We start from the raw sequence: 25,097 nt of genomic DNA, 5'->3' as shown, positions 1-25,097 counted from the left end.
CAGCACTTGCTCCCCAGGTTTTCTTGAAACATCGAATATTAAAAATATGTAAGTTCATGAAAAAAACCAGGCTCATTTCACAGCTAAATAAGGAAAACAGAGATTTACAAAGGCACATACATGGCTGAGCTGATTTAAAGTTTCCTGTCTGCATTTCCATGACAATGAGTCTACATAAATACATTCCAAACTGAACGGTTAGCAATGATAAAAGTGGGCAAAATATCAATACCATCTGCTCTCCTAATGCTTGAAGAGAGTGAAAACCTAAAATAAACCAAAGAAAATGAGCTGCTAAATACCCTCTATCCCCCTCACAAATCTGAGAGGCCTGTACATACCAGCAAAGAATTTCACCTTTAGTTCGTCATTATATTATAATATTTATATTTCAAATGTTTCCTTAACTTAAACTATTGTGCTAGCACTGTTAAAAGGACTGTAACTTAATAAAAATATAGTAAAATTATGCTAATATTAGTAGTCTCCGGTACTGAGACTGCTGTAACTGAGGAGAATAAACAACCTCACTGTGAACAATTTCTCAAGATTTTTAGCCTGAATGTTGCATATCCACTTTCACTGTTTTCTGTCTAAAATTAGCTTCTCTATGCTGAAAAGCTTCCCGTAAATGTCAGCAGAGGAGCAGAAAGAATGTATTTGTGTTATTTTAAAAATAATGTTTTTTCTAGTCCGGGCATTAGAACAACAATTAGTTCTGGTTCTAAAACTGGATTTTTCAATTGTTTGTTTGTATCTTGAATCATGGATGTCGATCCCTTCCTTTCAATCACCAAAAGAAGAAAACCAAAGAAAGAAACCCCACATCTTTAAGCCTTGTCCTACAAGGAGATCTACGCAGATCTCAGTGCGAGTGTTTCTTTGTGTATATTATACATTTTATGTTGTCCGAAATCCTGCCCCACAGGGCCAGTTGGCACAAGCAGGTAACGCACTGACGCTACTGGTATTCAGAAAGGAATATATTACAGTGGCTTGGTTGGATTTCACATGGAGAACGCTGAGACCAGCAAGCTTCTGCCACCATTCCCTCTGATGCTGTGGCACCTATAAGCTACAGATACGGTCCGGATTTTAATATCCACCCAAAAGCAGCTGATAACACTGAAGGAAAAATTTTAAACCCCAACTTATTAGAAATACTACAGTTGCTGGTATTTCTTTTTGATGCTGGGAGGGAGCGTTATGTCTTTCTACGCACCCAGAGTGAAAAAACATCCCTAATTCTGAAACAGCACACCGTGACCCCATCCGCTCTCAGCAAGGTTGCTTACAAATGACAAAACCTCTGAGATACCTGCTCGCCGAGATTCTCAGTACTTGAGAAAGGATTTTTCTGGGAAAGGCAGGTCAGGAGAGTCCAGGAAGCTTTTGTGTCTTTTCACAGCACCAAAAAATGGAGATGATGTCAAAGAGTTAACTTCCAGTTTGCTGGTATTTAGGGGACGGAGACGGGCAATGCTGAGCCTCAGAAATTAAAGACATAGGGAAATGGATCAAAGGTCAAACCAATCAAAAGAAAATGGTAAGATTGGAAACGGAGGTTTTGGAAGAAGTGACAGAGTTAATCTATGACCAGAAACTAGAACTTCCTATCATTTTTGCAGAGGCACTTAGGTGATTTTATACAGTAAGAGCCTGAAAACAGAGCTATGTGTGAATTTTATTTATATGTATTATCTCACTGATGGCAACAGAATTATTCATATGAGGAATATATGCTAAGTTGTAGAGTCTGAGCCAGCAGGCAGAGAAGAGTTTCTAGTTAGTGGCTGAGCTAAGCACTATAACCCTCACTGTTCAATAGAACCCTCCTAAACATACCTGTTATCAGGAGCTTTATCCACTTCTTTTTCAGTATATAAATCTAGTGTTAATGCTACTGATGGTAATCAAGTAGTACTGCTCTTGCTACTACATTTACGAAGGAAGAACAACAGATAATTATACCTAAAAATACTTTTATTTGAGAATTGTTAATAAATTTTAATATGGAGAGATATTTTGAAGCCTCAGTGAAAATGAAAAGCTAATACCATTAAATGGCTGAGGGTGATTATTTTTGCAAAGAATGTGGATTATGCTAGTTCTCAGTATAAAAATAAAGAGAATAAAACCATGGTTATAAATTCATCTGGGCAATATAAATAGGATAGACAGATGCTTGATATTGTACAGTAATTATAGATGGCTGAACTGAGAATAAACCTTTTTTGTAGATAATGGCTTCTGATTTTGAAGGCCATTTAAAATCTATGGTTAAGGTTTTGTCTTCCTGCCAAGGACATGAGTTAAATATTTAGTATAAAGTATAGTGGTGGTTTCTGAGTTTGACTTTTAATTAAAATATGCAAGCAGGCTGATAAGTCATGGGTCAAACAACATGACATTCACCAAATTGAAAGAGATCGGGGTGGGGGGTGTAATGAGATTATAAATTTATGTGATAATCAGAATCGTGTAATGTAACTAAAAGGAAAAACGACCACAGCATCTTTGCGAGTATTCTGTGCTGCGAAAGGACAAAAACGAAGGAAAAGACCCTTGACACATTCCTGAAACTCAAAGCTGTCTAGAGTGGTATCTTTGTGAAGCTCTAGGCTCTGCAATTGATATGCCATAGCTCTCTTAACAGATGCAAGAAAAAAGGAAACACAGTACTACATAAAAGTGAGAGGGAAGAGACAGAGTGGCATTGATGTGATCAGCTTTAAGGGCATTTCACCTGAAAGAACACCTGAGGCAACAGAAGCAGAAGGGACAATAAATAATTCAGCAAGAAAATCACATTTCAAAACAATGAGGTTGCCTTTCCCTTTCCCCTCTCAATGAAAACCGCTTTCAAAGAACTTTCTGCAGAAATAGCTGCAGAAACTTCTGCTGAGAAATGCTTATCCACTTATGTTTGGTGAAACATTGCAATCCTCCTCATGCAGAAAGGACGCTGCCCACTGAAAGGACAGGAGTCTAGAATAAATCGAGCTTCGTGAGGAATTAAGGCGTCAGACACAGCCCAGTGTTCTCAGGCTGGACCTCAGCTGGTAGAAATTGTCATAAGTTGTCTGACTTCAGTGGAGCTCTGAGCACTTACACTGGGGAGCGGGCGTCCCTGGAGGATTGTGAAAAGTTTTGTTAAAGTCAAGTTAATGAAAATGTAAGTTCAGCACACTGCAAACTGACAGGCAGGAGAAGGGGAAGTGTGGTTATCACCTTGACTTGGCTGCGCTGGGAGAGAACAGCACAGCATTTTCAATCACTGGAGAGTGTGTGTAGCAGATAAGTCTTTACTGTATGGAGAGCTGGAGAAAGCGTGAGGAGGATTTTAAATAGGACACAGAAAAACTTAAGTTAAAAAACAAAAGTAATTTAAGTTAAAAAAGGAATAGCTGGGTCCTTATCAGGTTTTACACTGATTTAAACAGAACTTAGGATATGGCAGATGAACAGGGACAGCATAACTTCTGATTTAAAGCAGGCGAGTTACCCCGTGGTGAGGTACATCTGCCCTTACCTAGGACTAAGCACTGAGCCCTGCAGGATGACATCACTCCTAATGAAATGGGGTAAACCCACTTGTATTTACTGTAGCATGGGACGTACCCTTCAGTGGGTCCTGTGGGACAACTCACAGACTGCAAGGTCACACCTAACTTACTCAGCTGTTAGTTGTCTTCGGACCCATACTCTTAGTCGTGGTGTCACAACATTGGGATTTCGCTGGTAGCAACGGCCAGTGTTGGAGGTGCTCGGCCTCTCTTGGCTGCTGCTGGTCACCACTGTCCTTCACTGCTCCCCTTTGCTGGGCTGATGCAACTATTAGTGGGGTTAAGCTCTAAGCAGGACTATTTTAGCTTTCAGGGAATAAGCTATAAACTAGATCCCTGACCCAGACTATGAAAAAAAACCCCAAATCCTGCAATATGTTCTTCTTAATCCTCCTTTTTAAGTCCTACAGGCAAGGCCCTACAAACAGATGAATCATCACATCTGATGGGACACTGACCTAGAGGAGGTGGAAAAGCAAGAAGCAGCATGGAACAGGGGACAGGACAGCATAAGAATTATTTAATGTGGCTTTGTTGCCAGAGAGAGCATAGCAAAGACCACCACCGCAGCTTTGGCGTTCAGGCTACATGCTTTTGTATCAGGTGGAAACCAGGCTTTGGAAGGCAGAGATCTCAGTGGGGCTGCAGATGGCTAGAGAGAAAAAAATAAAAAGAGAAGATAGAGATAACCAGAGAAAAGCACTAGAATCACATTTCTAAAGTTAAGACGTTTTGAAGGTTTTTTACTTTTGTTATGCACAGTCTGCTAGGAAAGAGGCAGCTCTTATCTATCTGAAAACGTCTTAAAATTGAACTATGCTTTTAAGTGAATATTATATGTTTTTCAGGCACGCATTCCAGCTCATATCTAGTATGATGCTTTCTTGTATCTCATGTGAACAAAGGTTCCAGAGATCCTCTGAGTATTTCCCTGTGTAATTTTGAAGAAAGCATGAAAGAGGGAAAAAAAAAACCACAAACCCAGTAAGCTTTTCAGGAAAAAAATTCACTTAACTTGTTCCTGATAAAGTCCCCAAAAGAGGCAAAGCCCAGGAGGTTTTCTAACATTTTTCCTGTCTTTAAGGAATACAGTATTCTGGCTTGAAGTGGAAGAAAATCTCCTTGCAAATTTATCCTTTCCGGGAAGTATCTACTGATTTTTGTGCCACCATAATCCTATGAAACTATAGCGGGGTTCTGTCATCGACTAGTTTCTATCCATTAATAGATTCTTCTCACCCTTATTTGGGGCTTCATTATCATTATCATGTACTAGGTGAACTGGATTTAATAGAGGAGAGTGCAGATAACAGCACAATGAAAAAGGGAATAAAAAAGGATGAAACGTTTAAAGCCTTGTAGAATTCCTACTGATGTCAATAGGAGTCTTTCCACAGGCTTAGTGGAGTGTGAGCTATGACCTTATTTATCTGACATTTTCTCTGAGCTGCAAAAATGCCTGTAGTTACAGATATTCACTAAACGTCTGCCTACTAAGAACAAAGAGTGAAGGAAGTTATCTTTCCAAAAGCAGCTAAGTACTATTTTATGCATATTATGGTAGCTGGAAATAAAATCAATTACTGATAGTTGAAGAAGTCTGAATACAATGATTTACTGTTGAGGACAGGTACACATGCAGTTGCTAGAACAACAGAGCTCTCCTACACTAAGTACTCTAAGGTCCTAAAAATAAACTCCAGCTCATTACAATTAATAGTTGAGATCTCACTTCATTCCATTTAGTGGAATCAAGTCAATATTGTTCACAAGGTGAACAGATGTTACACGTGATGTATGGTTGAAACATTGAAATCCATTGAAGTGTGTCTTTGAATATGACACATGAACGATTCTGTTGGATGACTAAAAGCCTCCTTTTTCTAAAGGCAAACTAAAGCCTTTTCTAAAGACAAACATGGCTATGAGGCCTGGAAGGTGGGTTGCCCTTTTAGATGCACATGGTGAAAATCTAATAAGAGAGCAAGCCTACGTGCTAACCTCACACAAGTCACTAAATCCTGCTTCAGTGAGTAAGGCCGTGTTTAGACTCCATGGCAGGGGCATTTTGTGGTGCACCCAGCTGCCAGGGCTCTTTGCCTGCCCAGCATCCCAACTTTTAGACATAGCCCAAGTCCCCTGCTGTTGCATGAGTAAGGTGAGAGAGAATACGACCAGCCCAAATGTCACCGCAGTACATTCATTCATGCTCAGGCTATGAGCTGCTCTCAGCTCTTAGAAATTCTGTTTGTGGCTGGGAGGAGGATGCTAATTCCACAGCATCCTTTGAGTAGGTTTTGCCATTCCCGTGACAACTGTGCTATGAAATGCCAGGTGGTATTCACCTCCCACCCCATCTCTTGGTTCTTCCCACCACAGAAATGAACACGCTTGCATGGCACAGGATCCTTATGTGAAAGCTAATGCTTTATGAAGCATCTGGACTAGTTCTAGGCTACTTCCAACTTCAGAGTGCCTGTAAGATATTGCAAAACAAGTAAGTAATTAAATACTAATATTCTCCACATAATGGTAAGGCTACTCCTTGTAAACTGATCCCCACATTTGCTCCCACTCTCATTGCCGTATACCTCAACCAGCACTTCTTGTTTCCAAGTTAAGCATCTTTCTACATATCTAGTCAGGGAAGAGAGAACAGACTCTCCAGACGGCAATCCCTTCCTTCCTTAGGTAGCTAACTGGGAGTGTTAGGCAAACATCCCCCAGAGAGACCTTTCTCCATGCACTTGAAAATCACTTGAATACACAAAGAGGTGAGCAGGACAATTGAAGAAATAATACTTTTTACATAGTTGCTTTTCAGAGTTTAATGGATTCTTTTTATTATTTAGCATTTGTTCTTTGGTCATGTTTACAATCTCTAAGGAAGGCACTGCCCTCTTGGCTAGGTGTTGCACAAACACATAATAAATTCGCCTCCTTAAAGCTCGCTCTGTCTGAAAATCTAAGTGGCCCAGAAACCTAGGGTATGAATGCGCAATACAACAAATGCAGGAGCCAAAGAACTCAGTTAAGAGTTAGGGTAAAATAACAGTAAGCGAACAATTCTTAGCTGGTATGGAGTAGGGATTAACATAGTCACTTGTTATAAGGTGGTATGCTTCTGTACAAATTGTGAAAATAAATGGTGGTTGGCTTCTTTAAGAGGTAGAAATGAGACACAAAGTTTCCATCTGTTAAAAAAAAATAAGATCTGTAACAACTGAATGAAAATTTCTGTTTCACAGGTGAAATGCATTTCCATACCTTTCTCCAACCGTATGCAAGAATCATCAGTTCTTGCAGCTTGTTTTGCCTAAATGAGAGCATATTCCTTGATTTTCTACCTTTACAGGAATAGGAAGGAAGGAAGACCATAATACCATATTACATATATCTCCATCCTTAAAGATTTTCAAAGCTTGAATAGACAAAGCCCTAAGTAACCTGATCTGACTTTGAAATTAACCCTACTTTGAATAGGTGGTCAGAATAAATAGTCTCCTGAGGTCCCTTCCAGCTTTTATTTCCATGGTTTCTATGGTCTATGAAGACATTTTACAGTGAACTATATCATTTTGAAAAATAAGTGCTTAATCAAACCCACAGTACAAAATATCAACACAACCCTGCAGAATAACCACCCTTGCATTAGGAAATTAAGCGAGTACCTTTCAACCATGGAACCTACGGTTCAAGATGGGGATTGAAACCTATTGCCAAGATGAGAAAAGGAACCTTATATTACCACTTTCCAAGTGGCATATGTCACTGAAACAATAGTTTAGACATAAGCATAAAACAGAGAAAGAAACAAAATTTAGTTAGAGCTGGGCAAATTGCTGCTACTGCACAAAGTACTGTGGAATCATGGAAAACGAGTTCTTAGCGTTGATGGCTGCATTGCAACTCCATGCCAAAACCAGCAACTTCTTTGATACGTCTACTCCGAAAACCTGAATAGACAATTTGTAGTTCTAGTAATGATTGAATACTTCCTTCCTCAGCCTTAGCCAAACTTTACACTAAGCACAGCGTAAATGCGCAGTTTTCAGTGCAGACCATTGTGTTCAGCAAGGGGTTACCACAGCCAGGGTTTAACACAGTCCTTGGTCAGTCAGGCACCTGAGGTGGTCTTCCAGTAGTGGGCACAGGATGCTGCAAAATACCTTCCAGATATGGGTTTAAAAGGTTAAACAGCCTCACCTCTGCAAAGTTTCCATCAGGTGTCTTAATGCAGCCCAGTGAATCACCACAGTACATATGCAGTGTACGTTATTGATTTAGACTGGGACCATCTCAGCCAGACATATTGCAGACTGCCAAGTGAATTGTCCGTTGGCGTCGTGCTAGGAAGATGAAGAGATGAGGGCTATGGAAAAGTTACTGTTAAAAGCAGTTTAAACAATTTCACTCCATTCTAAATGTCAGACTGAAATTTTCCGGAGTTTTAATCTGCCAAGTGTATGCAGGCTGGTGATTTCAGCTGAATGATTCCCAAGCTTTATTGTCCCACTCTTATTTTAAAGCATACACCCTGTTGGAACAGACCAAGAACACCCACATGGATAAGGTGGGCTGGTGCTTCTTTTTTGCTAGCTAAAAACTGACAAAGAGGTTTTATTTCCTTTGATGCTCGACTCGCATTATTGTAAATCCCACTCAGCTTTGGAAAAGAAAAAAACAGATACAGCGCAATTATACCTTCTTCTAAAAGAGTAGGGGATTTGCTAGGGAATTTTGTACAACTGTGGGAAGCCAAATACATCAAAATATTCTCTATGAGGCTGATAGATTGCTGTACTGAAAAGGTAATGCATGGGTGAATGTATCTGTAAGTAGCCATAAAAATGCTGTGAAGACAAGGGAAGGAAATTAAAGGAGCTTAAATGTCACCTGGCAAAACAGAACTGACTCTGGAAACAAATGCTGACGCTTGGGCACACAGATCCTTCAGGAACGAGACTCTAAGCTCTATGGCATTTTGCAGGAGGCCAAAGAAGTTCCCATGAGTACCCCCTAGCTGGGTCTTGAGTGACAGGCCTTCTTGTTCCTCCATACAATGAGAGAAATATTTATTTTATATATGCCATTCTTGGCAAGTTCAGGCAGGAAGGGATTTCTCTCCACTGAGGGCAGCTGGTGTTTGTGCTAGTTTCTTCTGGGTGGGCATAATCACGTTAGGCAGGGTAACTTTAAATAGAAGCTCTGGAGTACCCTGGGAGGACGAACGTTTTGGGAGACCTGTAAATCTATGTGGTGACATCCTGTGACTATGTTTCTTTTTCAGCATCACTGCCTACTGTTCAAGATTCAGTTGTTTCTTGGAGGCCTCATTGCTGGCTGGAAGGTACAGATACTTTAGGGAAGAATTGCTCCCCTTTAGAACTTTACTGAATACATATATCTAAAAACATAAATTGGGCTTGAAGCTGGATTTTTTTTCCAGACGCCACTGCAGAGATTTTCCAGAATCAAAGCACAAGGTCTTGAAAACAAAAAAAGGCCAACAGAGAGCTGTGTGAGTCAGAGAACTGGCAGCACGATGTGAGGCTGTTCAGTTCCAGCCCACAGGGACAAACCAAATTGAGAGTACCTGAAGGTCACCTCTATCTGCTGGCTCTCAGCTGACCTATGTGAAATGAATCTTTGGTCTCAGTCCATGGCTCAAGTGAAGAGAGAGCTATCCAGAAACAACTAACAGTGCTTGAACCTAGCAGTGTCCTGCACGAGGTATCTTTTCTGAGTCCATTTTTATACAGGCTCAGCTTCCCAGTACTATTTGTCTGTCACCTTCTCCTCACCCAAACCTACAGCAGGGCAATGGCAATCTTCAGAAAGAGATATTCAAGGCTGGATCCAGCCTGCTGGCACTGGGGTATGCCAAACAGTTAAACAATTTGTAAATTACCGTCTCCAAGTTGTTCAGTTACTCTTTCTCCATCACTTCCCATTTCACCTCCTTAATTTATGCTCGCTATTGTTACTTGTTACAGCAGGAAGTACGACATCCTGGCACACAGCTGCTGTCTCTCAAAGCTGGAACAGAGTCCGCTGCTTCTCCCAGTTCCTTGAATGTTTTTATAGACTGTCCCAGCCTTTGATGGAGTACAGCAGGCTCCCCTCGCTAGCACAGACACATGCTGTTGATAAGCTGTGCCAGCACTGAATAAAACATCTTCTCTTTTCTTTATATACTCCACAGTAGCTGTTAGCAATGGCCTTAAATTCATGTTAATATGGGTAGTAAATTTTGCCTTATATTTTTTATGAGGCTGGATTTCTTTCTATCATCAAGGGAATTAAATAAAGGTATCCATTAACAATTAAACTAACAGTATGAAAGCTGCAGTTCTCTTCATGCATTAGCTTACACTACCCTGAACTAATCAGCCCTGATAGTATGATACAATATCACTTGGGGTGTCCTTTTTTTCTGGGGTGTTCTTTTTTCAAGGACAGAAGAGAGGATCCTCTTACAGTTTCATTTGTGCTGTGAAATACTCTCCTCTACAGGTAATTTCCTGATTTTTCAGTATGAGAAACAGTAATAAAATCTGCATGATGAAGTAAGGTCTGTGTCTTCTTGTGCATCTGTACTAAGCCTGGCTACATCAAGCTCCAGTCTTCAGCTGAGTCTTTGGGTACTACCAGAAAATGATGGCAGGTCCTATTAGCAGTGATGGAATGTGGATTTTTGCCTTTAATTTGTGCTGTAACCACGCAGGGACGTGTGTGAAAGTGTTTATGTGATGGAAGTGATGAGCGGGGTAAATGCAATTCTGAAAAAATCCTTTGAATTACCGGTCTGCAATTCCTGATAGGCTTTTACCTTCTAAACATGGAGATCACAGATAGTAGTTAGTATCTATAATAGAAAGAAATTTAATAGAACAGTATAGAAAATTTATTACTGCACCTGAAGACCTCAGTATGTCGTTATACTAAGCAGGCAAGTGTCACCAACTGACAGTAGAGAAATCGTGTAGGAAAGCTACCAGTGACAAAACAGCACACACTACAATGACTGAGAGGAAGATAACATTTGATGTGGACTGAACTAGCCTCTTAAAATATTGACATTAATACAACTTTCCCTGGCAAAACCAGGGATCTTCAACTACAGAATAGAGCAAGCAGTATTTGTAGATGATACAGAATGAGTTGTTAAGGTTCTCAAGTAGGGGCTAAATTTCCTAAAATCCCTTGGCCTAAATTTCCTGGACTCAAGAATGGAGAACACTGCTGTGGGAAATTCTGAGTGCTCTTACCAGGAAATGCTAGGAAATGCTAGCTAGCTCTTGCTAGGAAATGAACTCAGTATTTCCTGACTGAATCCATGCTGAAGCATACATATCAAAGGAAAGATTCAGAGTTGCACCTGATCGCAAGCCTCAAGAAAAGTTAATGTTAGAGAAGTTCAGATGCAGATGCCGCTGTGCTTCCTAAGCCAGCCTCCACACCATGTCTCTCTCTTGCTTCTGTAGCTTGCAGAAGCCACCCAAGAAAAGTGATTTTTCACGATGCCCAAATTCAGAGAGCGAGGATTCTCAAATGAGAATGAATAAACCTCATTTAGTGCACATTTAAAAGAAAAGAAAGTTAATGCTAAAACACCTCTAAGATATCTGTTGTGCTTTTAAATTAAAGATTAAAATTAAGAACAAAATTAGTTCATTATAGAAGTGAAAAATTTGCTTGATCTTTTGAACTTGGTAGAGTGTTCTTATTATTTCTGAGGTGAAATAACAGATTCTGTGCTATGCAAAATATAAAACAAGAGAAACAATAGAAATAACTAAGATGCATATCCCTAGGAGCATACTGATCCTAACTCCTTGCATCTTGAGTTACCACCTAAGCCTGTGGAAAATGAGTTCACATGCTGCTCTGAATGGGCATCATTCTACGCTTCCTTTGCAAAGTTGACAGTCACCACATCATCTAATAATGGCAAATTGGACTGAACGTATTTATCATAGGAATGTTTTCCATTAGCCCATCCTCCAAGAGACAAATACAATTACACATATTGAACGTCACCACTTTGAGGTCAATGCAATTTAGCAAGAGTAAAAATAAATCATCATTGCTCTGGTAGGAAAATGGCCACCTTGTCTTGCCAACTGCATGACTGTATTAGTGAGCAGATGTGATTTGTCCTGTTGGGGCCAACTTTATTGACGTGTAACCACACACACTTCAGTCAAGCTAGATCAGGGATTAATTTGGCAATCTGGAATAAGATTGGCCTAGTTTTTTTTCCCAGTGGGTAGTTTGATGCCTCCAGGATAGCTGACCTGGGACTTATATGGACTCCACACATCACCAGGTCCTCTGGGCCCAACGGAAGTGTGTACTGTTGATTATTTGAGTAATTTTGCCTCTTACAGGCCAGAAACGGAACCAATATTATTATTGAAGCTGTATGTGTGATTTCAGTTTCCATGAATAAGGTGGTAATTTATCCATCATGATACTTTAACAAGTATACATTTAATGGATGATACGAGTTATTATACACGTTATAAACTCCTAATGATATTTCACACATCTTCTGTTTGGAATTCTGTGACAATGTACCTTATAGCTATGATTAGAAAATGCTGCATCAGGAAGAGCCCTAGAAACACAATTTATCATAAGTAGATCATTTATTCTCTTTAAAATGTTCACAAAAACAGATTCAACTTGCACAGTTTCTCTTTTTGTTATGCATTTTGATGTGATGGTGAAACTGGCAATATACTGAAGACTGAAATTCTTTGATGACTCATAACTGCCACGAAGATTAAAAGAGAAAAGAAAATAGAATAATTCTTATAACATTCTCATAGCAATCTCATAGCTGTGATACTAACAAAGTTCGAACAAAATTCTCATGATATGAATCGCAATGAACATCTGTAGCTATTACAAAATTAACCTATTTCCACATCTCTGAGTGGTTGCATTGTTTTTTCTTAACAGGCAGTGGCAAACTAACTTTCCAAAATTTATCTTCTTTTTGAATTACCTGCATTTTCTCTGCTAACTTGATAAATCAGCAACCGTATATGACTCGCTGACTGTATCATTAACATTTTAGTATATTAATTGGCATGGTGATTGAAGAAAGCAGAACTGTGTGGTGTGAAACTCTACACATATCAATCACAAGTGGCAATTCCAGCTTTCTCAATGCTGTAAAAATCCCCCTCATTAGTCTCAGTTTCCTTATTTTTATCACATGTAATTTATTTTATTATAAGCAAGTGAAAACTGCTTTGTACTTGGCAAACTATTATTGCAGACAGCAAAGCAGATGACGAAAGGTTTGAGGACATCACAAAATGGCAGAGCTGTATCTGTACTAGTGAAAACTTCATCAGGTGATCATAAAAAGGCAAAAATTGGAGAATGAATGAAGAAGCTCAGAATGTGTGCTGAAAAGTAACAATTTTGGATATGCATGGACAGTTCCCAGAATCATCCTTACGGAATAAAATTCTACCATACAAAACTTTTTCCCCAAACATGGTCAGAACACGTCTTCAACAAACTGGAAACCGAGTGCAGTATGGATTTGGATTAATCGGGAACAAGGGAGAAGTAAACTGAAAAAAAATTTTGTGTCAAAACCCAAATGTGAGAACAGAGGAATGATAAACAAAGGTTAACGTATCTAAGCAGATGATCTTTTTCATTGTCTCTGCTTCAATGGGGTTTCTTTCTCCCTGCAATGAGTAGTTTAAGTTCAAAAGAAGGTGAGCTGCAGGTAGCAGGCGCAGTAGCACCACCGCTACCATCTTCTCCGTTTCAACTTGTTTATATATTATGCTCCCTTCCCTGCATGTTTGCAGCCACTAGGTAGTTGCTTGCACTAACTCAAATCGCCCCGTAAGGTCACTTTTATTATTAGTTGCTGCTTGCTGAGGGAGCTCATCATCAATCAGCTTCTTCAACAACAGGCCAGCTTAAGTCCGTTCACTGATGCATGTTATAGCTAAGAGATGGAGAACTGGTACCACAGATGGCGTAACTCATGAAGCAAAGACAAAATAAATAAAAGTACACAACGAGAAGTAGCACTGCTGTTGCATCGGTGAAAAAAGTCACTTAATCAACGTGAGGTTCAGAATCACACAAAAGACAGTCTGAAGATGAGCCCAGGATAGTTCTGTTGTCTGCTAAAGGAAACAGTCCAGAAGAAAAAAGCCACACCACAACTTAGTCTACTGTAGACTCTCTTTGTAGGCAACGGAAAGTGTCTCACTAGGGGTTAAACATGGAAATAAAGATGTTAGGATGGCGCCTCTGCTGAAAATGCTCCCCTCAGCTGTGGATGGGAGACTTACCAACCAAAATAAGAGAATGTTTTCAGAAAAGCTTTTACCTCTGTAGTCTAGGCAACAACAAAGTTGCAATTTGGAAACTTAAGTAAAAAAATCATTGCAGATTTACTGGTTATAGGCAGGAAAAAAGTCTAAAGAAAACCAGTATTTCAGTATACAACTACATCATCTAAAAGGGTAATTTCCTACCGCAACTTCTGTTTTCTTTCTGTGCCTCAGCGTGTATGCTACATTAAGAGACTCAAGTTTTCACCTGTGTATGACTAAGTGAACAGATCAGTGAGTCCTGGGGAACTTAACAGAATTCACATTACTATAATGTACTCTAAATTTGATTCAAAACTTAAAAATACATCCTCTATGTGCTATGCTTATGAGACAAGTGCAAGAAAATGTGTGTATTGTATCACAAACTTAATGAAAGAGCCATTTGTTTTTCTGAATTGTACATGAGTGGGTAATTATCTCCAGCAGGCAATTTTTGTCTGCTTGTATACAGAACAATACTGCAACACTACAATACTTCTCCATCTCCAGTATCAATTTATGTACATAATAAGAAGCAGGAAAACAGTCATTGTGACTGGTGTCTTTTACAACAACAATTGGCTCATTAACCTTAAGTAGATCTTTCTGACCTTAGCATGAATGAAAAAAAGGCAAACAACTAGAGCGAGGAGGCGTGCGTAGATCCTGCCTGTGTCAAGAGACACACAGGAGTTGACTGCCGTCTTGCCATACCTCATGTGCTCTGCAGACTGTTCTGGAACAAGACTGAACAGCAAAACCGTTCAGCTGACACCAAATACAGTCTAACGGGATAGAAATGAGACCATGCCCACGACAGTTATGTGCCAAGCACAACTGCAAGTAGGCAAAAGCAAAGCGGTTTTCTGATAAACTCTCTACTGCTCTACTGAGTTTCTTCAGACTCACAGCTATAATAGGAAATAAGTTGCTCCCAGCCATGCCCTTAAGTGCAGGTTTGGTATCAGCCTCAAACAGTTGGCATTGCTCTGATACCACGGACACTCAGTGGTGCTGCTACTGACTATTTAAATAGCGATGGAGAGGAAAGATTACTGGAGCTTATTACTGTGGCAGGAAGACAAGAACACTACCGTAGTGCAATAAAAGCCCTTGTTTGTAGAACAATACCACAAGGTACTGCCTACACCTAGCAGGTACCTCTGAGAAATGAGAATGGGACCAAATTCTTAAATCTCCTGCAAGTTAAGCAAAAAACATTCTGAAATCTTTGTCTCTGTGATTCTGATTTGAGCACCTTTCCTGGAAATACAAATGTTTCAGAAAAAAAAACAACCCACACCAAAAGCATGAGGAGCTGAATTATTTCAAACAGGTTTGTGAAGCAGATGTTTAAAACTGAAAAAGCAAGAAAATGCAATGGGACACAAGCAAGAACCATTTCCTCAGAAACGCCATTATACCGACTGGAAAATCCTACTGAGATATGGACATTAGGGAAATGCTTAACAGTTCCCAGAATTAATAAGAAGTAGCTGTAGTGAGCTAATGCATAAATGGAAATAATGCCTAAGATGATCATTTTTACAGATAAGATTTTTCCTATGCTATTTTTGGATGAATTGGTAAATTGCTTTTCACTATGAGTAATAACTGCTCATGCCATATCATATCACAGATTAATTGTAGTGCAGCTTGATTAATTTTTTTTCCTCTTTACCAACCAAGCAGTAACTAAAGCTGATGAAACTGAAATAATGACCTGCCTGAAACCTGTCCTCAAGTATGAAATGAACTGCTCTCGATACTAGCATTGTTTCATTTAGAAACGTGTAACTTTCAGTAATACGCACCTACTTCATTACATTTTTTAAACGTCATTTCTGCCGGTTGAGGGATCACTCATTCAACCGAAACGCTGAGCTGCTCCACCTGACTGGCATGCACAAATGCGCTGCTCTCACAGCGTCAAGGATTCCTTGCCCACTCTCTCCCTAACGCCTCTGACTTCAATTATATTAGCATCAAGCCCCAAGGTTATTTGATGGATGCATTAACTGGCAATTAGACAGTAAGAAACAGGTTCTACGTAATTCTGTGGAAATGCCTTCCCGGCTAGGCTAGAGGGGACTATGGAAGAAAGCAACATTTGAGAAAAAGCCTTCCACAGTTACTGAGAATTTTGTCATGAGCTTTCATATTTCACTTATTATATCAGAAAGTGTAAGGTTTAGATTTTGCTATGATTTGGATGATATTTATAGGTACAGCTAAGTCACACAGAGCTTTATATAACCCCGATGTATCCGTGAGGAGGAGGAATTTTACATATTGTCCATAGTGTTAACACGATACTCTGTCAATGCAGTATATATATACACACTCATCTGTTGAAAATACTCAGTACGCTTGGCACTTACTGAAAGCATATAAGAACACAAGAAAATAAGCACTATCTGGAGGTTAAGTTTTCACTAATTTGTTTGTGAGCCCGCGTATCTCCAGCCTGAATATTTACATGCTGACGCACAGGGCACTAAGAATCATCTACTGCAAAACTGAAGATAAATGGCATCTTTGTGACTGAATCTTAATTCGTTCTGTGATTCAAAGTCATGAGCAAAATTATGCTTGCAATTCATTAATTTGAAGGCTGGCAAGTATTATTAAGCAGAAATTTGCATACAAAAGGTGTTGCTTTTTAAATACTTATGACAGAAAAAATAATGAGTATACAAATAACAAATCTTGCATGAATATGTATATGGCTTAATGGAACCACTACTTAATCTTTCCCCCAGATTTATCTAAACGAAGGAGGCTTACCGGTGGATCTCAGTAGGCTGTGGTGTCACCTAATTCAGCAGATTTAAATCTCATTTTACAAACTTTGAGATGTTTGGTAGTCCACGCTGAATTACTTGTTAACCAGTTTTTCTAACAGACAGTTGTGGGAAGTCTGGCTGTATAGAGTCTGACAGAGCAGCATCAGGATTCTTCAAAACTGACAGCACAGCTGAAAGAAGACCCAGAGGGTGTGGGCAAAGGCGCTGTAGGGCACCTCCAACCAACGTGCAGATACACCCAGTCCCACTGCAGCCAAACCCAGATGTGCACCTCCCGTGCAGTCGCAGGATACACAACCTTCTGCACCTACAAATTATTTTCCTCACGCTACAGGTTGATGAATTTCCAGAAAAGCTGCACACCTATAGAGGCGGAGTATGGGCTACAGCATTAAGACCAGGGGTAGTTTGGTGGTGTTGCATCATCTATAGCAATGAAACTGAATGCTAAAGTGAAAAGGAAACAGACATTTTCTCCAAGGCAATAGGAGCATACATTTCCTTTTAGACTCGTTCTGCTTATTTTCAGGATTTCCTCAGTAACTACCATAAAAGTGGACTTGATCCTGCATAAAAATTGACTTGGTGCCTGTGCGTGATGCTATCTCTAAGTTGCATGACACTGAAGCCAACACATACCGGACTGGTTTTTGTCAACTCTGCTGCGCTATACGCGTATGGAGAACGCGCTAGTTCAGGAGTTCCCGTAATGCAGTTTACATAATGTAGCTGTTTAAAGTTTGGCTTAGGTGATCTGTCAGCCATTTCCAAAAGGCAGATCGCCTAAAATCAGTAAATAAATAGGGCAACATCATTGTCATGAGATAGTAGTAAAGTCCCATGAGATTCCTCTAAAAGCAGGAGAATCACATGGAGTAGTTATCATTTAGCTTGCAGTGCTCCTACAGGCTCTCCAAAAAGAAATGGAAAAATACAGTGTCTGGCCCACAGTGTTTTCAAGACACAGCTGCACGTAATAGAGCTAAAGAGAGGCTCAGGAAGGACATTTTAATCCTGACCTTGTACATACATACCCTAGTACATCCTTAGGGACCACCGTATTTTGATGACCTAGAAAACTTACATAACTATCATTTATTGTTTCCGCAAAAGCTATATCTAGAAGTCAGGTTACAAGCTTGATCTCTTTACATTTGTATATTAATTATAAAAGATGTTTATTATGGCTTCCTTTTCATCAGGCCAGGATTAGAGCAAAAAACATCCATGTCACACATTATGTGACTGTGTTAACAGGATTTTCACGTGATTATGAGGCATTAATTAAGTGTTGCCCTATGTTGTGAGACAAAATTGCATGCCAGAGGTATTGATTCATATATTACTGGAATGAAAGAAGTATTTAAAAGCATATAAAGAAATGTGTTAATTTAATCAGGTACAGTTGATGGAAGAAGTACTTTCATCCAAACCCCTTACATTATTTACAAGGTTGTAATACAGCATTCTAGAAACCATGAACAACCGTGAGTGTAGAAACTGCAGTTATAGGTGGAGTCTTTTCTGTGAGAGACGCCAAGAGGTCGGCACGGCTTTCAGTGCAAACTCTCCAGTCTTGGACACTGCTAAGAGAGGAGCTAGGACTGGCAGATGGAGTAGGGATGAAGGTAAATTTATTTTCACAAATTTACCAGAATCCAGGGCTGAACCACAACACAGGGGGCACCAGAATATCTGGCATTAGAATAGTTAGTAGAAGCAAACCTTGCAAGAAATGTAAAAATCTCATGCTTTAGGGTTTAGGATTAAACTGATGTGCAAATCGCAGAAACCAAGATGAGATCTTCACAGGGATATATTATCCTGTGTCTAGAATAAAAGTTTTAACACATTTCTGACTGAAATTTTCTTCACTTTGATGCCAGGCTACTAACCTGAGCGGTACCTTCACCTCAACCTCAGACATTTTAAATTTCCTCCATTCTCTGATGCTCAGGCTGTACAAAAAAATCCCAGTAACTCCTGTTTGCTGTGCAATAGAGGAGGCCAGTGGAGCTGACACTGTGTCTGGGAGGCAGAAAGTTTCTTCTCACACTCCTGGAGAAGATTCACAATTCAGCACAGCGTTAGCTGCCGGGCTAGCTTGGCCCAAGGCCAGGCCGCCTCTTCTTGCATTTGCTGAATTCAGTGAAAAAAAGCTTTTATTACCTGACAACTCTGATAATTTCTTTCTTCCTTGTGGCTACCAGGAATCAGTAGCCTTGTACTTTGGACCACAGTATTGAAGCCAGGAGAGAGACAGGCAGAACCCAACCTTTTTGCTGATCTATGTTTTTGTTCCCCTGTGCTTCTTCAACTATATCATGCAGAATCTTTTGTTTCTGCATTAATATTTAAACAATATTTAAGATATCCCAGCCAGGAACAAAATGAGCTGTACAGCCACTGGTGGAGTAACGAAAAGAGCACCCACAAGTCACATAGGCTGTGGGGGAATCTCACATGAAAGGGCAAGAAAAGACGACAAATCTCCCCAGGTAGAGGCTTCATCTGTGAAACTGCAGGTGTTGGTGCAGTAACGGTAATGGCTGCAAAGCCTCTGAGCCCTTGGGAGGAGGGAAGCAGTCAGAGCTTTCATCACGTGGTTTCTAAATTCTTTACAAACCAAGCTTAATACTCGCTGTTCTAAACTCACGCTGAACGCTCACCAAACCAGTCTGGGGACTTGCGCTCCTGCGCCCTGGGGCTGTGGGTACTCTACTAGCTGTGGTCTGGGTAGATCAGCAAAGTTACACCGAGTTACAGCAAGTGAGAGTGAGAACTATTATCCTCATTGTTCAATTGGGGATGCCACAACACAAAGAGGTTGAGGGCTATAATCAAAATAAAACAGCACACTCGGGCAGGGATGAATTCATGCTAGTCGTGATTCTGCAAACAGAACTATTTGCTCCCCAAGCTCATGTTAGCATCTTTCTGTCATTCACCTTTGCTGTTCCTATTGTATTAATTTCTTATAAGACTACTTTTCAAGGAAGAAAAATTATTCCTAGTTTTTATCAGTAGCAGAGGCATTAAATTCCTGAACAAATTGCACAAAATCTGCAGAATATATAAATCCTCAATTAAAATAGGCACACATTGATACAACTTGTCAGCTTTGAATTAGGCTATTAACCTGCACTCAGTCTGGAAGCTGCTTCATAGGCAAACAGAAGGCCCTGTTTGCTTCTGTATGATGTTGATTTGTGGGCATCTGACAAAATATTTGTCACATTCTTGAAGAATATTAAACTTCCCCTGTGACAAAAAAGTAGGACTTTAGACAGAAAAATGAAAATGATGGTAAAATGTTAACCGTGGGTCTTATTCGGCGCTATTCACTTACCCTGGGCAGCACAGGGAATTTCACAGGGGCTGGCTGTTAAAGATTCCATAGGTTTATTCACGTAGGTAAGCACTGTTTAATGGGAGAAAGGGTTGTGAGTCAGACCGCAAAGCAGTACTGAAAATATTTTGTCTTTCATTTTGGTTACTCAGTGAGTGACCAGATTAGGAAAGAGTTATTTCCTAACTACTTTGTTTCTTGCATCTCCAAATCCAAATATAAACCAAGTTTGTTTGTTTGTCTTTCCCCAAGAAAAGTCAAAGAAGACACACACAAGGAAGTCTTTATAGCTGTGTGGGACTTCTGGGCAAGATCCAAAGGAATTGCCCTGTTTTCTCTCACGCTCCCTTTTTTTCTTCAGAATGTATCTCTGTTGGTATCACAGTTTGTTCCAGTTCTGGTTAAGTTATTACACTTTACACTATTTTGTACAATTTAGCAAAATTAACATGACTAAACACAAAGTTACCATCTTGAAGGAGTTGCAGGTTTGGGTATATTTTGGTGTTGTCAGAAAATCTGGGGGAAGACTTTAGGTCTTTATAGGAAATGAGGTGATTCTGATGATCTGAGTTGTAGTGAAGTACCACCTTCCTATCAGCACCCCAATAACCTCTGGGTGGTTTTCAGTGTTGCTTGGTTACAGAAATATATTCCCAAATTCAAAAGTCCTGTAAGGTTTGGTCAACTATATTGTGTTAGTGGAAATTGAAACTATCAAATGATCACGGTAGAATTTTTTTAATAATTGGACATAAATGCTTTGTAATCTGGGTGATACAGAAAGACAAGGTTCAAGCACTTGAAGTGTTTGGCCATTAATTTGTAGCTTTTATCTAATAATTGAAACATTTCAAAGGTAAGTGCTGCTAGTATTATGAACTCATCAAAGAAGAGGGGACTGTTAAAAAGTAACTTCTTTTGGCATGACTGTCTTACGATCTAGACGTATATAGAATCATAGAATCATAGAATTGTTGAGGTTGGAAGGGACCCCCAAGATCATCGAGTCCAACCTTTAGCCTACCCTGACAAGAGCCACTATGTATGTTGTATTTTTTAAATATCCCTAAATAGAAAAACATTTCCACTTGTTTCTTTATCTACAAAACCTGCTTTTAGGAATCACTGATAGCAAGATTAAAATCCTATTCAACTAAAACTCTGATCAACCTTGTGTTTAAAGGAAGGCTGCATGTTGTAGGTACATGAGATGCCTATCTTGTGTATGTCTAAGTTCAGCCAGTGAATGCAGTGGCAGAGCTCAAAAAGTCACAGCACATTATTCTTTTTTAATGACAGACATTTGATTCAAGATGATTTTCCACTGTGGGAAAAAAGACATGAGAAAAAAGAAAGTATTGACTCTGGGACATATGTTGCCCTTAATATTTAGGAAGCCTGTAAAAACTAAAGGTGGAACGTGCCCCAAAGAGGAAATTAGAGAGAGTTATTTTGAGATGCCTGAAACCCTCAGATGTGGGAATGGTGGCGTAAGATAGCACGTGTGCTTGCAAGGAAAGAGGAATTGGAGTTAAAGAGTAAACTCTATACTCCTTGGGGATCATTTATGGTCTCTAAAGAGGTTAATGTGTGTCCCGCAATCTGTTCTCATATGTAAGTTACTTTAGTCATGCTGAGAAGAAAAAAAGAGTAGAGCAGATGGCCATGACAGATGAAGACAGCAGCCAACACTTCTCTTCGGGCAGAAGGGCCATTTAAACCTAAATGAACTAGTCACTTGAGTGATGTAGAGTGCTATCAGGTAGAAGATCTGGCCTCATTAGAAAGGGAAAACTATACAGCAGGCTGTCCTTGGCATAGAGGACTCGAGTGCTGCAGTGCACAACCTCCCTGTGCAGTGCACCGTGGCCAGAGAGCCCAGACCTTGTTTTAGGCAGAACGTGGTCTACACAAGCCTACAAGAGTCACCTCAGACACCTTTTTGCAGAAAAATAGGGAAATCCAGCCTCAGTTGAGGATAGGCCAATGGTCTGAAATCTGTATAGCCTCTTCCTCAGAACAGCTTTAGTATTTCAGTTCCAGCAAGATCTTTGTCCTAAGTCCTTCCTTGAAGACAGGCAGGTAGACCTCCTTTTAAAAACTGAGCAGGATTAAGAGTTGCTAACCATTGCTTGCCCTTGAACCTGGCCCTCCAGAACTACTCAGCTCCAAGCTAGTTCATTCCTCTTTGCCTGGCTTCCTAGAAGGAGCGGGCTATGGGTGACACGTTCTTTCCTTGCCCTGACATTCTATATCTATTTACTCATTCATTTTTATCTTGGCTACTCCAATCACATATAAGACGACTTTCTTCAGTTAACTGAAAGAAGTGAGTTCCATATTTAACTCTCTCATTTGCTTATGTGCTTTCAAATGTATGCCTTTGAGTTTGAAAGAAAAAAACCTCTTTTGCCAGGTTATAGATTATTCCAGGTGAGGGAGTTTTTTGTTTTAATTGAAAAGACCAATAACTTCAAGGTTATCATAGAATACGCTTTGGTCTTATTGGAGTGTATTGATTTATCTCACAAGATGCTTCATATTCAGTTCTCAGCTAAAAACTAGGTATTATTGAACACTCTTAACATTATTTCATATTTATTGACATCATCTCCTGTGCATCGAAGCTTGATGTCTAGAATTTGTTGACTGAATTTTTGTCTTTGCTGCCTGGCCAGACGTAAACATGATTGATTCACGCACAAGGAAGGGCAGAGTATCTTCCCTGATGCTGTAATCCCTTGCTAAGAATCATTTGGCTAGGATAGAGAATTTTGCATTTAAAAGTAGTTGAGATTTGCTTCTCTGAATAATTACTGTGATTGCCTGAGGCTCCTTTGTTGAAATATCAGAGAGGAGATGGTTTCAGCAGCTTGATGATAAACTGGACAACTTCTGGCATTTTAATTCTATTCCAAATCAATACTGACAAAGACTGACCTTGTGCAGAACTTATAAGTACACATTTGTGATGGAATCACTTCACACGTTCATTAAGATCTTATGAACATTATATGTGAATCTCTCAAACCTATTTTTACCATTCCAGGATAAAATTACATGAGCTGAATACAAATACGAGGAAAGATGAGTTTTCTTTGTTGATGTGACTCCATGTTTTGTACTACAGAAAACATCTGAGTTATCAGAAAGCACATACTGATACTCCAACATATAAAACCAAACTTAAAAAAAGCACTATGAGAAATAGATACATGTATAATAAAACGCAAAAGCAGCACATGTTTCATTTCAAAATTTGGAGAAGCTGGAGGACTTGGGCTACTTTGCTGTAACCAACACAGCTTTTCAGAATGCCAAAACTGTTCTAGCTTTGCATTTTAAAAGGTGTACGCAGCCTGACATAAAAAATCAACAAAGCTCATAGCTCTTATTGTTGCCTGGCTCGAAGGGAAGTTTGGCTATTGATATATTATCACCCCACCCTGGTAATATATTGGTGGTGTCACGATATGTTAAGAAGTGCATAAACTCTGCTTTCAGTAACTCCCAGGCGCCATTGCCATCTAAATAGAGCTATAATTTAACACTGGTTGGGACATCCTAGAAATAGCAACGTATTTCTTAGAGGGTATTCCTGAGTGGAAAAACACAGCATCATAAATAAATACAACAGCTCCAATCTTGTGCTTACCTACCATGCGGTGCAGGACAGAATGCCCTATTCATGTGGGAGCTCAGCTCCTGTTTAGAGATGGTAATACCCAGACTGGAGGGCTCCACTGAGTACAGAGAAGAAAATTGACTGCAATATATCAACCTACCACACCAATGCAATAGGGAAATCAGAGGGAATATGACATGCCTGAAGTCTATGGACCACTAAAATCTCCCGGCTGTCTGGGCTAGCTTCAGCCTTACTTATCCATCAGGATTAACGTGCAAACACTTAGCCACAAACTACAGAGGAGGAACTGGGCAGACTGGGGAGACTGCACTGCTTTAGTAACCATTCAAAAGGCAGGGAGAAAGGCTCATGTTTCTCACTGACAAAACTGGATGGACTTTTCAGAGCGAAGAGCAGAGGGAACTGGAGCCAGGAATAACTCAGCTCAGCCTTCCTGAGCATTAACACCTAGTTTTAACACTGTCACCCAGTTTAATTGTTAGGAAAATACTGAAAATGCTTTTTCCTCAACCCACTATCCATGCAATTCTGTTGAGTTCTGTGGGCAGTGTATGCTCAAGAGGAGACAGCGTTCATGTGCTTTCAACCTCTAGCACAGGGGGACCGAACCTTTATTTACCCTCAGGAGCAACACAATGACAGAAACAGAACCTACAAAGCAGAAGACAAAGTAAAGAAAAAATACACAAAGAAAAACACTACAAAAGACAAAGGAAGTTCACCAGTTCTGTAAAATGGTTATTACTGGTTTTGCACAGTTCATTAACTATTTGTATCTTCCCCTCTGCTGAATTTTTGAACTAATTCAAGGGCCCATCTAAGCATTGTGCAGCACTACCATTCCCCTTTGCCTAGCCTCAAGAGATCCTTGAAATCTCCTGAAAAACACTGTCTCAAACTCCCACTAATGTTAACTTCAGTTTTACTGCATCAGTATCATGCAACACTCCATCATTGTGCCTTGACAATGTTCTAAACTCCTAATAGGTACCCACTGACATTCAGCTAGACTTCTGTAATTACTTATCTTATACCCCAGACCATTATGGCCACACCACCATTAACGTGTTCTGAAAAAGCAAGGAAAGTGTCTGGCATACTTGTCTGAAAATCAGCACAAAGACTTAAGTTTGTGCTTCAATTAATTTCTGAATAAACAGGATTTTGAAATGTATGCAAGTCAAATAATGACGGTTGTCAATGTCTTTGGAGATACTTCCTGATGGCACAGAAGATGTGAAGTTGTTAAACTAATTTCAAATGTTCTTACAACTTATTTCACTTGATTCACGTTCACTATGTAGTTCAATTACCTTATTTTCTAGACTGATAAATGAGAACTAAAAATTAAATGAATAATTT

The sequence above is a fragment of the Chroicocephalus ridibundus genome, chromosome 9 (genome assembly GCF_963924245.1).
Source record: "Chroicocephalus ridibundus chromosome 9, bChrRid1.1, whole genome shotgun sequence".
NCBI lineage: Eukaryota > Metazoa > Chordata > Aves > Charadriiformes > Laridae > Chroicocephalus > Chroicocephalus ridibundus.
This window is presented reverse-complemented; position numbering follows the sequence as displayed.